The sequence below is a fragment of the Furipterus horrens genome, unplaced genomic scaffold (assembly GCF_987537825.1).
Source record: "Furipterus horrens unplaced genomic scaffold, mFurHor1.1.pri manual_scaffold_1, whole genome shotgun sequence".
Lineage (NCBI taxonomy): Eukaryota > Metazoa > Chordata > Mammalia > Chiroptera > Furipteridae > Furipterus > Furipterus horrens.
The window spans coordinates 6,352,821-6,368,178 of NW_028327171.1; the positions used below are offsets into that span (position 1 = coordinate 6,352,821).

Sequence of the window (15,358 nt, forward strand, 5' to 3'; positions counted from 1 at the left end):
AGCTATGGGGACTTACCTTCATGGAACTGAAACCCTGGCCTGGGTCGTCTGGTGTGGGGCTGCGATCCCTTGCTCCTGAGGAATCCCTCCTGGAGTTTTATTCACCACACGTGTGTGCGGACTCCCTTTCTGCATCTCTGCACATCTCCGCATCTCCCTGCCTCCTACCTGTCTGGGTGATGTGACTTCTTTAATTGTTGGACTTCCATACAGCTTGATTTTCTGATGATTCTGGGTGACAGTTGTTTTCTAGTTCAGTTGTGACTTTTCCCTATGGTTGTGCAAGGAGGCGGGTCATGTTTACCTGTGCCTCCATCTTGACTGGAAGTCTCAAGAGCTCTTGAGGCAGGTCAAGGGTAAAGGCTGAGAAAGATGGTCCTGCCCTTACTTGTTCTGTAGAAACCTACCAGGAAGAACTGGGCTTGTAAATTATTGAATAAAAACTTGCTTTACCGATGGGGAACTTTTACCAACTTCGGAACAGCTATTATTATCACTAAAAAAAACCAAAAGTGAACTCGACAGTGCTTCATTTAGAAAGTAGTCATTAAGCACCAACCATTTTCTCATGCTGTAAAAGAAGATTAATGATGTGTCTTTTTATGGTCCCCTTTCTAAGATTAAAGCCTTTGATGTGGAAAATACCTGTTATGGTCTTTATTCTGAGACCTGGGCGAATTACTGTAACCTCTCTGCCTCAGGCAGAAGCCTGTAACCACTCTAACATTCTACCCTCCCTTTATTTAAATAAATGAAATTATTTATTTAGTTTCCTCAGTTTTCTAGTTTTATTAACTCCAGTGGTTCAATTCATTTTAGAATTTTTTTTTGCTAACAGCATGACACTGCACTTTTTTACAAGAGGGTGTTCTTTTACACTTGACAATAATTCTGTCCATAGGAATACATGAAAATGTCCTGTTTGTAGTTCTGTGGGTAGAACTTGGTTCACGAAACCAATCCTGATGTGTTGGTATGTGGCTCCCAATAGATACACTGCTGAAATATTGATTTTACAGTGCTCCTGCTCTTGAACTGATACAAACTAATAGTTCATCAGCTCAACTGATTTTAAAAAATCATTCCCATGTGACCAGGGCCTGATGTAAGTGGCAGAAGGAACACAAACGCTGTCCCCCAAATCTGGACCAAGACCAGAGGCAGAAGGATAAAGAGAGACGAGAGTTTCGTTGTCCCTCCAAGGCCCCTATCACTGGCATCCTGTCCTGTCCCCATGTCCCCAGCCCTGTGGCCCAGGCAGCTGTCCTTGGGAGAGCCCGACAAGGCCTGGGCCACTGCTTCCCACTGAAATGCACCTGTTCTGTGTCCTAGCATGTAGCCTTGGTTGCTCCCCCTTCTGCAAGGAACGCTCTAGTTTTCAACAAAGCTCTTACACATTTTAGTCTGAATCGCAGATAGCTGGCTGTACCGAGCCATGGGGGTGAGAAAGCAAGACCAGAAAGAGCTGCCACCTCTTTCCTGTCCTTTTTGATCTACAGGATGCAGAAGTTGGGATTCGAGGGGGTCACAGCACGATAGGCAGGGATTTCCTCCGCGTTCACCTGTGCGCTATTTCACACTCATGTGGTAACACTTCGAGAGGTTTGGCGGCATAAAAACAAACAACATGAGGTCTCTGTCCCCAGCTGAAGTGACAGACACGTGAGCCAACAGAAGGCAACCCCAGGGGTGCAGTGTGGTGAGGGCTGCTGCAGGGATGGGGACAAACATGGCAGGACGATGAAGCCACTGACTCTGTGCAGGGAAGAGGCGGTGGCATTTGATGTGGGTTTTGTTGGGTGAATAAGAATTTTCTAGAGGCCCGGGGAAGAGAAGAGGGGACAGGAGAGGAATAAACAGCGGCGGAGTGGTTTCCCACAGCTGCAGGGGGTCGGTGAGAGGGGCTGTGCTCGCCGGGCCGGCGCCGATGGCGGGTGAGCAGCTGGGATGGTTTATGAGGGGCCCACGCATCTGCCAGGAGCAACCATGGTTTCAAGCGGGGGGCCCAGTTTAATGAGGTCAGGTTCCTCCAGCAGTGGGGCTCAGGAGGGGGCTAATCCTGGGGTGCTAGCAAAGTGCCAGCCAGAGATGGTGGGGCCTGGACTGGAATTGGAAAAGGAGCTGGACTTGGGAGACCGGCTTAGGGAGAATGTTTCAGATTCTGTGACAGAGAGACAGGAGGGGGCTCAGACTTCTGTCCTGGGTGTCACGGCAGCTCCAGAAAGGCAACTGGAGGAGGTCGGCTGGCTGGTGGGGGAGGCTGTGAATTAGTGAAGGCAACTACTCTGCTCGGTGCCCCCTTTTCAAGTGGTAAGGATCCACCTGCCTTCTCTGTCCATCACCCCTGGCCTATCTACCTGACAGTTGTGAGCCATGACCGTTGTTAGAGAACAGACCGATGGTGGAACTTCACGGAGAGACAGAGCCATAGTCCCAGCCATCCCCACCCTGTCTGGGCTCACGGAGATGCCGCCCGAGGAGGCTGGTGTGGAGAGAAGCCTGCCCATACATTTCTGTTTGTGACAAGACTTTGGGCTGGTGTTGGCATTTCTGTGCCTTGGCCTTCTATAAACAGGAGTCAGCCCGTTGGCTAGGGCCTGGGTCTCATCCAGATGAGTAGATTTGGAGCTTCCTGGTTCCCACTTGCTAGTTCTTGGACAAGGCACATGAGAACTCCGCCGTTCCTTGGCTTCATGGTTGGGAGAGGGGCCGGGTGTGAAGTGGCGAGGATGAAAGTGCCGAGAAAAGGCACGTGCTGGTTCTGTGAAGGGAGGAACCCTGCTTGAAAACATTCCATAAACACTTCGCTTTTCTTAAAATATTCAAATCTGTTTCCAAGCAAAGCAGTTATTTTTGTACCCAGTGGACTTGGGGGATGGTGTGGTCTGGCTCCCCACATATCAAAAATTCAAGTTCACATCTCAAAGTGCCTCAGCAAGCTTCCTCCGGTCGGTGTTGCCAAATGGGTATCAGATAATAGCAGAAGTAATAGATATATCACATCGCTATTTATTTCCCTTCATTTCATTTTGCTTTAGTGGGGATCTGGGAACATTAGTCCTATAACACACTCTTTGAAAAATGGGTTGCATTATGAGATAGGCTTGGAAAAGGCTGCATTCTGCATGCCCCTCTTGAATCTTTGCCAGGCACAGTAAAGGCTGTAAGAAGCCCTGCATTGAACACCTGTAGAGTGATGTACAGTGTGAGGACATAGTTAACCACACTGTTTTGCATATTCGAAAGTTGCCAAGAGAATAGATTTTAAAAGTTCTCATCCTGAGGAAAAATTATAACTATGTAAGGTGGTGGATATTAACTAAACTTTATTGTAAGTATTTCACAATATATACATATGAGGTCTGTCCTGAACATATCCAGCCATGTACTATGAAAAATAGAGACATTTATTAGAGAAGATACAAGATACAAGAAACATTGTACACAGGACAATGACGCCTCAGTCCCCTTCAAAGCAGGCACCTTGGGACCTCACACAGTTCTCCCAATCACCATCAGCTGCCTTGTTGTATTTTCCTGAATCTCATGGACGGTCTGAAATCTCTTCCCTTTCAAAGGTGATTTTAGTTTTGGGAAAAGCCGGAAGTCGCAGGGCGCCAAATCTGGGCTGTAGCGGGGCTGAGCCACCTGGGTGATTTGATGTTTCACCAAAAACTCTGTAGGAGACGTGACGCAGGAGTGGGCACATTGCTGTGATGAAGCTGCCAGTCACCAGCTGCCCACAGCTGCGGCCTGTGAATCATCTGAATAGTTTCTGTGGAGGAGTGTTCAAGCTTGATGCAAAATCTGATGCAGATTCATTGCTCTATTAACTCAGTTATTTTGAATGTGACAGCCACATAACACACATGCTCACTCAATGGTGTCTACCAGCTCCACTGGCTAGTACAGTGAAGCCGTCATTGTTCACACTTGTGCATTCCAGTCTGCTCTCCTTGGTTGCCAGGTTACATGGATGTCGTGCAAACTGTTCTCATGTTAACAATGGCTGGACTTTTTCTAGACAGACCTCAGTATATCAGATTATGATGTTGTAACACTTTAAACTCATACAATGTTGTATGACAATTATATCTCAGTGAAACTGGAAAGAACTGTACAGATAGGGTCTCCCAAAGTTGTTAGCACATGAGATCCTGGACTCTGTTTTTTTTTTTTTTTTTTCTTAATCTATGTTTAATATGCAGGGGACAGACTTTGTAAATGTCTCCCCAGCACACGTAGACCCTGAGAACCTTTAAAAGTCATGTGCTTGAGTCCATAAAAGAGGAAGGAAAGCAGAGGCCCTGTGGGTAATGACTGCAGGGCCGTTCCCAGGCCTCCAGAGAACACCTTACCCTCTCTGCATTGATCTTCCTTTTCCCATTTTACCTTGTGTCTCATTAATTTTTCTCATTGCTCTCTGCCCTATTCCTGGAGGCTTTGCCTCAGACTAAACTAGGCTAATTGGTTCTGTATCTCTTTTTAAAAGAAATCACTTGCAGCCCAGGGGCTAGTTACAACTTTATGGGTTTCCTTTTTGAAACAAATCTCTGCTAATTGCTGCCAGTTCTTCATTTGCTCCAGGCTAAAGCAAGAAGCATGGCATCCTTTATTCTCTCCCCCCACTTTAGACTTTAGATTCATAACATTTATAATAAAAAGTGGGGGAAGGAATTAGGTGGGCCAACAAAGTAATATGCATATGTTATAACAATAAGTTATTTCTAGATGGTAAGGAATTGTTTTATGTGGGCCAATCACTTCACCTCTTCGTGGCTCAGGGTTCCCATCTGTAAAACGGGAACAGAACAACACCCCACAGAACTGCAGTGAGAGACGAGTTAATGCTTGTAGAAATAATTAGCAAAGAGTTTTAATAACAATAATAATTTTACTTCTAAGAAAGATACTTAAGGGAGTTTTCCTACAATAATTATGCTTAATTCTTTTTCCCGTGCTTTGTTCAGCAGACCCCTTCATGAAAATAGAGCCTTCCCAACACAGTGTTATTTATTTCTTCACCAAGCATTGCTAGCCCCTTTGGCTTTATTTTGGACATCAGAAGCACTTCCGTGGGCACCGAAGACCATGGAACAGCAGAACTTGGGAAGGCTCCAAGGGGGAACCAGAGCTTGGGTGCTGGTGCGTGGCCCCTACTTGCTAGCGATGTGCCCCTGGGTACCAAACCATAGATAGGAGCTGGCATCGACCCAGGGCTCCCTATGTGCCAAGCAGACTTCTTGGCACCTTTCCAGTTTTAACTTTCCCATCCTCCATCTAGAGAAGTTGAAATAGCATTGGGCATAGTCCTAGCAGGGCAAGATGGTATCTCTGGGGTGAAGGGAGGATGAGGGTGTGGGTTGGGGGCTCCTTTCCACACCCCCAACTGAACAGCTCTGACCTATTCATTTTAGGATAGTGGAGGCCCACTCACCATCCATTTGGAAAAGGGGTTTCTAACACTAAAAAAGATGGAAAACAATCAATTACTCCCAACCTTCAGTCAGAATCACCTGGCTCTTCCTCTTTACTCCCCACATGTTTTGTAAAACCTCTGTTAACATTCACGTCCAGACCAACTCCTAACATGGGCAGTTACTGACTAGCTGGTCTCTCTTCCGCCTCTGAGGGTCCCTGATGGAGAATAATGATGACTTTTGTCTTTTATTTTATTTTATTTTTTTGGTGCCCTCCTCAAAGGATAAGCAATGTAGTAAGCTGATGCTCCAGAATTTATGCCCGTGAGATGAACATCTTCTCTTGCTCATGGCCCCGGGAGTCGACCTTCTCTTCAGTGTGGAACTGTTGACAGGGCACAGGGTACGTGAAAGTCTCTGCAATCGTAGAAAGATCTTCTGAGGGTGAAGTTGTCAACACCTCAACACGTCACTTAGCAACCAGGTGGAAAATGTCTCCGACAAGAATGACGTGTCCCTCCAAGAATGGATTTCTTGTCGGGGTGGCAAGTGCTTCTGAAGGCAGTGTTGAGACATGGATGAGGTTCCTGACACTCCAGGGGAACATGGAATTAGAACAGGACAGTACCTTAGAATTAAGCAGTATAAAAGGGAAAACACGGGATGCCACAGGAGTGTTCCCAGGCGTTGATTGTGCTACCTCGGCCCTCAGGGCAACTCTGTGACCATGCCCAGGTGCAGCCGAGGAAGCTGATGGTGGGGCCCACTTACAGGAGAGCCAGGAGGTTGCAGAACCAGCCGTCATTACTTCTCCATCGCCTCCAGGGCTCAGAACTTCTAGCCTTGAGATTCCAGATGAGCCCTGGCTGGTGTGGCTCAGTGCAGAGAGCACCGGCCTGTGAACCAAAGGGCACATGCCTGGGTTGCAGGCAATCCCCATTTGAGGGTGCGCAAGGGGCAACAACACACTGATGTTTCTCTCCCTCTCTTTCTCCTTCCTTTCCCCTCTCCCTAAAAATAAATAAATAAGTTCTTTAAAAAAATATTCGAGCTGAACATCTATTTTTAGGCTTCAAAGTCTGGTTAGAGTTAGGACCCCCACATTGGAGGTGTCAAGGGGTGCATACCCCCAGGTGAATGACAGCATAATGATGAAGATTCAGTAAAACAGCCACCCCAACAGCTGAGAGCCAGTGGTCATTTTCTAAGAGTCCTCGGGTTTTTCACGTGCCCCCAAATTGCATTATTCTGGAGCAATACTAAAATGAAATACTTAGGTGAAAATGCAAAATGTACTGATGCACATTCCTATCCTGTTAACTACATGTTGGCTGTGTCCTGAGGGCTGGAAGGCTCTTTTTTAAAAAATCCTCACTGTAGGATGTGATTATTGATATGAGAGAGAGAGAGAGAGAGAGAGAGAGAGAGAGAGAGAGAGAGAGAGACTTGGATCAGTTGCCTTCCATAGGAGCCCTGACTGGGGATGAAATCTGAAACCCAGGCATGTGCCCTGACTGGGGATTGAACCCACAACCTTTTGGTGTATGGATGACACTCCAGCCAACTGAGCCCCCGGCCAGGGCTGTAGGGCGCTATTTTTTCCCCACAGGTGGCTGTGTTGTTTGAACTCAGCCTTCCTCCCTCATCCAACCCTCCTTATGCCAGTGCAGGCTGCTGCCTGCCCTTCCTGCCCCACTCAGAGTGAGAATCCCTTAATCGTCTGGGAAGGTGTGGTCCCATCTACTTAGAAGGATGAGGGCCCACACTTGTCCCATCCTATAGGGTGTGACTGGCCACAGCCTTGTCTTGTTATAAACTCTTGGCTCCGGCAGATAGTTCTCTGCCGCTGGAGGGGTGGGGATTACAGTTATGTTATTCAGCCCCCACCCAGTTGGGGAAAAGGCCCAGGGGGACCAGGCTTTTATGGGCCATGTGGGCAGGGTGTCCCCAATGGGTCAGTGATGCGCTTCGCTGGGGCCCCAGGACGGTTTAGCCACACGACCTTGGCGCGGCACGCATGTCCTCTGGTGCAGCATCGCAGCTGCTCCCACAGCCCTTGTTGCTGCACGGCAGCTTTGTCTAACGTTCCAGAGAGTTCCGGCGGGCCTGGAAAGGCTTTCAGTACACTCCTTCTCGTTAGTACAGCGGCTTCCCTGGAGCGCCATTTTTCAGGCCTCAGAATAGCTCTGATCCGTCCTCCAAATCTGCACAAGGGGGCCTGGGACTGTATCAGCCGCAGAGGCTGAACAGGTTCCTCCCTATGAAGTGCAGGGCTTCCCGCTAGGATGGACTTCTGGCCTCAGAGGTGGGGGCGGCGCCTGCACCCTCACCTCCATGAGCACCAGCCTGGATAAGACGGGAGGGTCTTTCCCTGCCTCCCTCAATGCCCCTGAGACCCAACCCCAAAGCATAAGGGGGCTCCCTGCTTTCTCTGTGCCCTGCAGCCTCTGCGCACATCTCTGCCACTTGCTTGCCCACTTATTTACCCAAGAAATGTTGTTGAGTCAAACTCTGTGCCAGGCCGAGCCTTCTGCTGGGGACGTGGCGGTGCGCCCTGACATCCGCTTCTGCAAGGGGCCACAGGTCACTCACGAAGGAGCAAATGGATGTCGGGCAGCACAGTGGGACCAAGGCGGGTAAGGGTTAGGGAGGGAGTGACAAGGGCAGGAGGCCGTGTGCCTTAAACCGTGTCCAGGGAGGGCCTGTCTGCCATGTGGTCTCTGAGCGGAGTTCTGGGGGAAGCCAGGGAGACTCCTGTGAGTATCTGGGAGAGGAACCTTCCAAAAGAGGAAAGAGGGGGTACACAGCCCATTCAAGCAGCACATGCCATGTGCTGTCATGACGGGAGGGGGTGACCTTTCGCCAGGGGCCCCGGTATGTAGTATTGAGTTGGCCAAGAAGTCTGTTTTTTAGGTTTTTTTTTTGTAAAATAAAAGACACAATTTTCATTTTCACCAGTAAGTTTATTGATTTGGATACTTTGAGTATGCGCACTGTCTCCCGCGTGGTAGGACATTGATTGTTCTCAATTAATGTTGCGTTTGATTGCTGTCAACTTCAACTGGTCTACCCGACCATGAAGCATGATCCAGTGAGAATCTCCAGCACGTAACTTTGCAAACCACTCTGACACATGCGACCAGTCACAGCACCTCCTCCATACACGGCACAAATGTGTCTTTCGGTTGCATTTTTACCTTTCTTGAAATAATAAGACATAATACGCCAAAAATGTTGTGTATTTTCTACCACCTTCGATATTAAAATAGCTACCCCCAAATAAACCGATTTTGATACGTTTTTAAAAAATGCATGCTGATATGACACCCACCTGTCACAGCACAACCTAACAAAATTGTTTCGAATGAAATTAGAGACAAGTAAGCGCTCCTGGAGCCATCTTACGGAAAAGACCAAACGATTTTTTTGGCCAACCCGATAGAACCGCAGGCTGATAAACTGCTCTCTTCCGTGGGGCATCACAAATCCCAGGCGTTCCTCAGCTATCCGTGGGGCACCAGGGCCCATCCCTTCCTGTAGAGTGACAGTTCTCCCTCTGGGGCAATGTTGCACTATCAGGACCCGTGGCAGCTGTGTGTGCGTGCTCCGGGTGCGTGGTCATTAAGGAGGCCAGGGATCTTAACACGCAGGACAGTCTTCACCAAAGAACTGTCTGATCCGAAAAGTCAGTTGTGCTGAGGTAGGGAGGCCCCTTTTGGGGTCTCAGCAGCCTGGAAAGCCTGACGGGCAGTCACGGGCCCCAGGCGGAGGATGGGTGGGGTTGGGGCGGGGACACATGGGGCGGAGGTGGAGCTGCCTCTCAAGCGCAGCAATCGCGGGGTCCACAGGTGAGACCCAGTCCACGGTGGATGGGACAGAGCAGGCTACTGCCAGGGCCCTCTCACAGCTTCGCAAAGGCCCCCCCACCCTTCTCTCCCTACGCCCGAGTCTCTCTTTGTCGGCGTTGCAGACAGAGGTGGCCCAGGCAACGGGCCTTCATTTATGTGACAGGTGTGTCCAAGGCTGTGTGACCTGTGCACACCGACCTCTCCTGTGTGCTCTGTCCTATTAGCCCCCTTTCCACGTGGTAGTGCTGAGCTGCGGGCAGGCACGCCCTCCCTCAGGGCCGCCTTTCTGCCTGCTAGGCTTTCTCGTCACTTTCGTGTGGCTTTCTCATTGGACCATCTCTGTGCAGAGCCCCGCTGGGACGGTCACCCTCCTCATCTCAGTTCTCTCCTTCTCAGACACTGTTTTCTGGGTCCTCTACCCTCCTTGCCCCCTTTACCTTGATTTAAAAGCGCCTGCCCGGTATCCCAGTCCCTCAGGATGCCCAAAGCTAGTCCAGGGAGCCATTTGGGCTACAGTGTCTGTGGCTGACAGAGAGGTGTGACATGTGGAGGCAGCGGGGAGGGCAGGCGGGGAGGGAGGGGGCAGGCGTGCGGAGGGAGGGCAGACCTGACCTTACCCTCTGCGCTGGCACCAGCCCCATCCAGCAGCTGGCTGAGAGGCCGCCTCCTGCCGGGGTGTGCTGGCTCCCAGTGCTCAGCCCCGAGCTCCACGCCCGTCCGGTGCCCCCAGGAATCTTGCCGCACACAAACCAACGCAGAAACGCTGGGGAGCCGTACCCGGCCAGGCTGCGGACGGCGCTACCCTGCTCCCCGGTTCTTGCTCATTAGCTTCTTCCCTGGCTCTGTCCCTCCAACCCACAGCCTCTCCTGCTAGTTCAGAGGACCCGTTTTGACCCTGAAACTCTCAGCTGATCCTGCATCATTTTTTTTTTTTTTTGAAGCAGTTAAATCATTTGCGGTGGTTGTCACTCACTAAGATCTGCGTATGCCCACCGGCGCAAGTTGCCAGAGGTGCCCATGAGCAAATAAAACAATTGTAAATATTTTAAAAATCCAAGATAAATAAGTAGTGCTAAACAAGAATAACAACTAAGTTATTAGTTGTGTGGTTAATGGAAATGAACAACTTTTGATAAAATAGCCCTGATGGGGAGGGAGAAGAGTTTTTGTCCATGTTTATTATTTATTTATTTAAAAAATTAAATTAAAAAATTTATTGATTCGAGAGAGAGAGGAAGGGAGAGACAGAGGGGGAGAGAGAGACAGAGAGAGAGAGAGAGAGAGAGGATAGAAGGGAGAGAGAGAGAGAAAAAGAGAGAGAGAGAAATCTACGGATTCATTGGTTGTTCTTGTTTCTGCCCTGTCTGGGGATTGAACCTGCAACCTTGGTGCAGCCAGCTGAGCTACTGGCCCAGAGCTTTGTTCGATTTTAAATGGCCACTGTGGTGACACTTGGCGTCTTGTAGAAATTTACTTTTGATCTCCTTCAACTCACTTTTTACAAACCAGGTCATTATTTGTGATGGCAGCTGCCACCCCTGCTCGGGGCCTTTGCTTGGTAAACTGATGTCCAAATTGGGGGGGATCCTTACCTAGAGAACATTATCCTGAGTGAATAAGCCACTCAGAGGAAGACAAGTACCATATGGTTTCACTCATATATAGGAACAAACTGAACTAACAGGCAAAACAGACAGACTCATAGATGGAGAGCAGGTGGCAGCTGAGAGGGAGGAGGATTAGGGGGTGGAGGGACTGAGCAAAAGGGATAAAGGACTCATGGGTGAGGGCCACAGTGTGCTGATATGGGGGGGCGGGAGTATAAGGGGCCTAATGGTAATGGAAAAAATACAATAAAAAATTAAACAAACAAACAAAGCAAATCTGAGGCTCCTTGACTTCTCCTCCAGCATCTGGGCAGCCTCCCTCTCTACGGCTGTTCCCAACTGCCGTCTCTGGTTGTCATCTTGATTCCTGTCAAGGTGGCATTTTCTTAGCCCCTCTCCCAGGGCCAGGACCCCAGTTGTAGTTATAAAATTGGATCCAATGTTTTGACTTCTCAAGATCTTGTTTACGTCCAGCATTCCTGCCAAGGTCATTGTCACAGCCAGGCTGAACTTCTTTACCTGAGTTCAGGGTTGGAACTGGAATGCTCTCCATGTTGAGATTGACTTCTTGGAGGAAGGGCTTGTTGGCTTTCATCAGCTGTAGCCTTCCTTCCCCATTTGTGGGGTTGGGTGGCTGCCCAAATACAGGCTTGACCTCCCTGCCTTTGACTACTTTTCTCACAGGCCCTTTGCCACCTTTATTGTGGGATGTTTCTTCATCTCATTTTGGCTCATTGAGCCAATCATGTTGTAGAGCTCAGTGTTGGAGGCCCTGGCCAAAGCTTCTTCCAGATCTGGATCAAGGGTCTTTTTCTTCTTCCTTACGAGCTTCTAAGGGCTTTCTTTGGGGATAAAGACTCCCCCCTTCCTTTTTTTCCAGTGAAGGGCATGGTCTGCCCTTTCTGTTCCAAAGCCTCCTTCTCCAGATACAGGCGGAGGTGCTTGCGGTCAGAGGGGCTGGTGGCTGCTCCCTGTGTCTGACCTTTCTGTTGGAATCCAGCTGGGCACTCTGGGGGTCTAGGTCATCAAGAACATTTTCCAAGTGCTTCAGTTCCTCTTCGGAGAGTTTGCCAAGAAGCTCATCTTCATCAACATTCTTGTATTTCTCCAACTCTTTTTGAAAAAGTGAGGGCCATGGTTTCTTACATGCTTTTCTCGTGGGCCATGAACAACTATTTATTTATTTTTAAAAGGTTTTATTCATTTTCAGAGAGAGGGGAAGGGCGGAAGAGAGGGAGAGAAACGTCAGTATATGGTTGCCTCTCACGCGCCCCCAACTGGGGACCTGGCCCACAACCCAGGCATGTGCCCTGACTGGGAATTCAACCATCAACGCTTTGGTTCTCACGTTGGCGCTCAATCCACTGAGCCGCACCGGCCAGAGCATGGGCCCCAGGCATTTAAACGGGCCAGCTTCCTGAGACTTGAGAATACCATTCTTGTGCCCATCCTGAAGCTGGTGGTAGGGACAGCCTCGGTTCCGGGACCTTCACCCGCCCACCGGCAGGTGCCTGGGAGATAACGATGTTTGGGGCCGGGAGTTTCCCGCGATAGCAGGGTGCCCCAAACGGAACTGCGCTTGGCCTTGATCGGCCTGTTGTACTTGCAGCTGCGAGATAACCAATAGTTCCTTTTTTATTCCCCCTATAAAGCAACCCCCTCTTCCCTAGGAGTTCAGAGTTGGAGCCACCTCCCCGCTTGCTGATTCTCCCAATAAACTTTTTTCCCGCTCATCGAGTGCTAGTGGCCTTCTGAGTGACTCCGTTCTTACAGGTAGGAGCTGTATGCTAGTCCATCAGCCCTGGGGTAGCCAGGCCACTAGCAAGGGCAGCGCTGGGCTGGGGTGAGCACCCAGGTTCTGTATCTCTTAAGCTTGGGTACTCCATCTCCCTGAACATTCAAGGCCCCCGCCCCCCCACCCCCCATTAGCTCACTTCATCTTGTCCAAGGAGGATTACATGCTAACCGTGGGGAAATAAGGCGTGGCATTATTTTGAAGCTATTGAGGACATGAGAGATTAAGGAAAAGAAGTCTGGCTCAGCTGGCCTGGCGTAGGGCCTGAGCTTTGGGGATTTTCAGAAATTTGCTGGCAATTTTACTGAGCAGCCAGGGTTGACTGCATTAAATGATCAATGATCTGTTCCCAACTCTTAAAAATATACCCGTCTATTTTTGTACACAAGTATACGGATATTTTCTCCTGCCAGAGAAAGCTGGGGTCCCATTGGCACTGTCCCCTCTGTCTCACTCCTCATCGTGGCTCTTAACTTCTCTGCGCCTTGGTTGCCTCATCTCTGAAATGGGAATTGGAATATTAACTACTTCATTCGGTCGTCTTTAAGGATGAAACCGCCCCATGGCACGTCATTCCCTCATCTGCCCTTGACTCATTGCTCACAACCGAACCCTGGGCTATGAAAACGCATCTCTTTCCTGGAAGGAGGGAGGATGTTCCTTCTGGAGGCATCTGGGGTTTGGGGATCACAGGACCGCGCTGCCTTCTGAGTACACAAGCGTGTTTCAAAGTTTCCTCCGGAACTGTCCCCTGGGAGGGCAGGAGGTGCGCTCCAAGAATCGGCCTAAGGGGATATGAGCAAATTCCACCACCAGGAGTGCCTGGTGCTCAGAGAAAGATGCTCTTCCCCTTGAGGCCACGGAGGCAGAACTTCCAGACGGTTCCTGACACCTCCCACGGGCGTTAGCAGCCGGAGTCCTGCGGCTTCCGCAGCTTCTCCGAGCCCGAGCTGACCTGTGAAGGGGACTCTTGGGGTTCTCACCCCTCCCCGCACAGTCGCAGGGCACTGCGTGTCGCCCTCCAGTGCCCGCTCCCCCCCACCCCGCCGCCAGCCTCCTCACCTATCAGATTCAGTGCGCGCATCGCCCAGATCCTCCCACCCCGAAGTGCTGTGCGGAGGTGCCGGCGCTCGGCCCGGACCCGGCTTCCCCGGGACCCCGCTGCCCGGGCTCTGCTGGCGCCCTTGCGGCTCTGAGCTCCCGGCAGCTGCAGCCTGGCTGGGTCGCTGAGCCAGTGCGGGGCGCATGGTGAGCGCCGGGGGGTGCGGGGGCGCGCACGCGGGGACCAAAGGCTGTGAGCGTGCGTGGGCGCAGGAGCCTCAGCGGGCACGGGCGCGCGGGGACGCTGGGACACACGAGGTAGGGCGCGCGCCCGGCCAGGGAGAGGGCGCAGGGCAGCAGGGGCCCAAACGCAGGCACCAGAGGAGGTGCGGACTCGGGGCCTCAGGGGGTGCAGGGGGCGCAGGGTCGGGGGCGGGAGAGCGCAGGGATGGAGTGGCTGAGCGGTGCCGGGGTACCCCGGGAGGGGGTGACGCGCGGTCTCAGGCTGCGGCGGTGGGCTGGCGGTGGCCCTGGCCGGTGCGCATTGGTCCTCCGAGCAGCCTGTACTGCAGGCTTGTGGTACTTTTATTTTTCTTTTTATATTAAGGAAAATAAAATGGTTAGAGACCAAATTTCCTCAAACTTGTTTTACCAATGTATTTTTTTCATTAAAAAAAAATTTTTTTTGGTGTGAACATTCCAGGTGTACTCTCACCGAATTTCAGTTACACGGTGCTGTCGAGTGCGGTCCCATGTTCCCCCTGAGGTCCTCAGAACCTCGCCTTCTGTGCCCGGCCCCGGCCTCCAGCACCCACTTCTCTGCTCTGTTTCTCTGAGTTTGGCGTATTTAAAAAGTCCTCACCCGAGAACGTTTTTTTCATTGCTTTTAGAGAGAGAGGAAGGGAGAAGAGAGAAACATCATGTGATCCGTTGGTGGCCTTTCCTTGGCACCGGGACATGGGATGGAACCTACAACCTAGGTACGTGCCCTGACCTGGAATCAGACCCAAATCTTTTGGTTACAGGATGAAGCTCCAACCAGCTGAGCCATGCCGGCCAGGGCTTCATAAGTGATACCATGGACTACTTGTCTTTGTATGTATTCTCATGTCACTTGGCGTGATGCCCTCTGGGCTCATCCATGTTGTCGTAGTGGGCAAGGTTTCCTTCCTTTTTACGGCTGAACAATATTCCATTGTAAGGATACACAACATTTTCTTGATCTGGTCATTCGTTCACAGCCACTTAGGTTGTTTCTGGGCCTTGGCTGGTCTGAAGAAATGCTGCTGTGAACAGGAAGCACAGAAATCTCTTCAGGGTAATGCTTTTCTTTTTTTGAATTAGAAGGCGGAAGTGGGGTTGTCAGATCATCAGGTAGTTCTATTTTTAACTTCTTGAAGAACCTTTATACTGTTTTCCATAGTGGCTGCACAAGTGTGCATTCCCACTGAGTGCACGAGGCGTCCCTTTTCTCCACATCCTCTTGCCTTTTTGATAGTAGACACTGACAGGTATGCGGCGATACTTCACGGTCTAGGTGCATTTCCCTGGTGATTCGTGCTTTTGAGCACTTTTTCACATACTTGTTGGTCGTTTGTATGCGTTTTCTGGAAGAACGTCTATTCAAGCCCTTCCCCCGCTTTTAAG

The 15,358-nt window shown here is 50.4% G+C and overlaps 1 pseudogene; it reads right to left on the reverse strand.

Moving 5' to 3' along the window:
• The window catches only part of LOC150020560 (tropomodulin-2-like), a 32,469-nt pseudogene extending 20,194 nt beyond the window's left edge, over positions 1 to 12,275 (reverse strand).
• Positions 12,276 to 15,358: the final 3,083 nt, after the last annotated feature.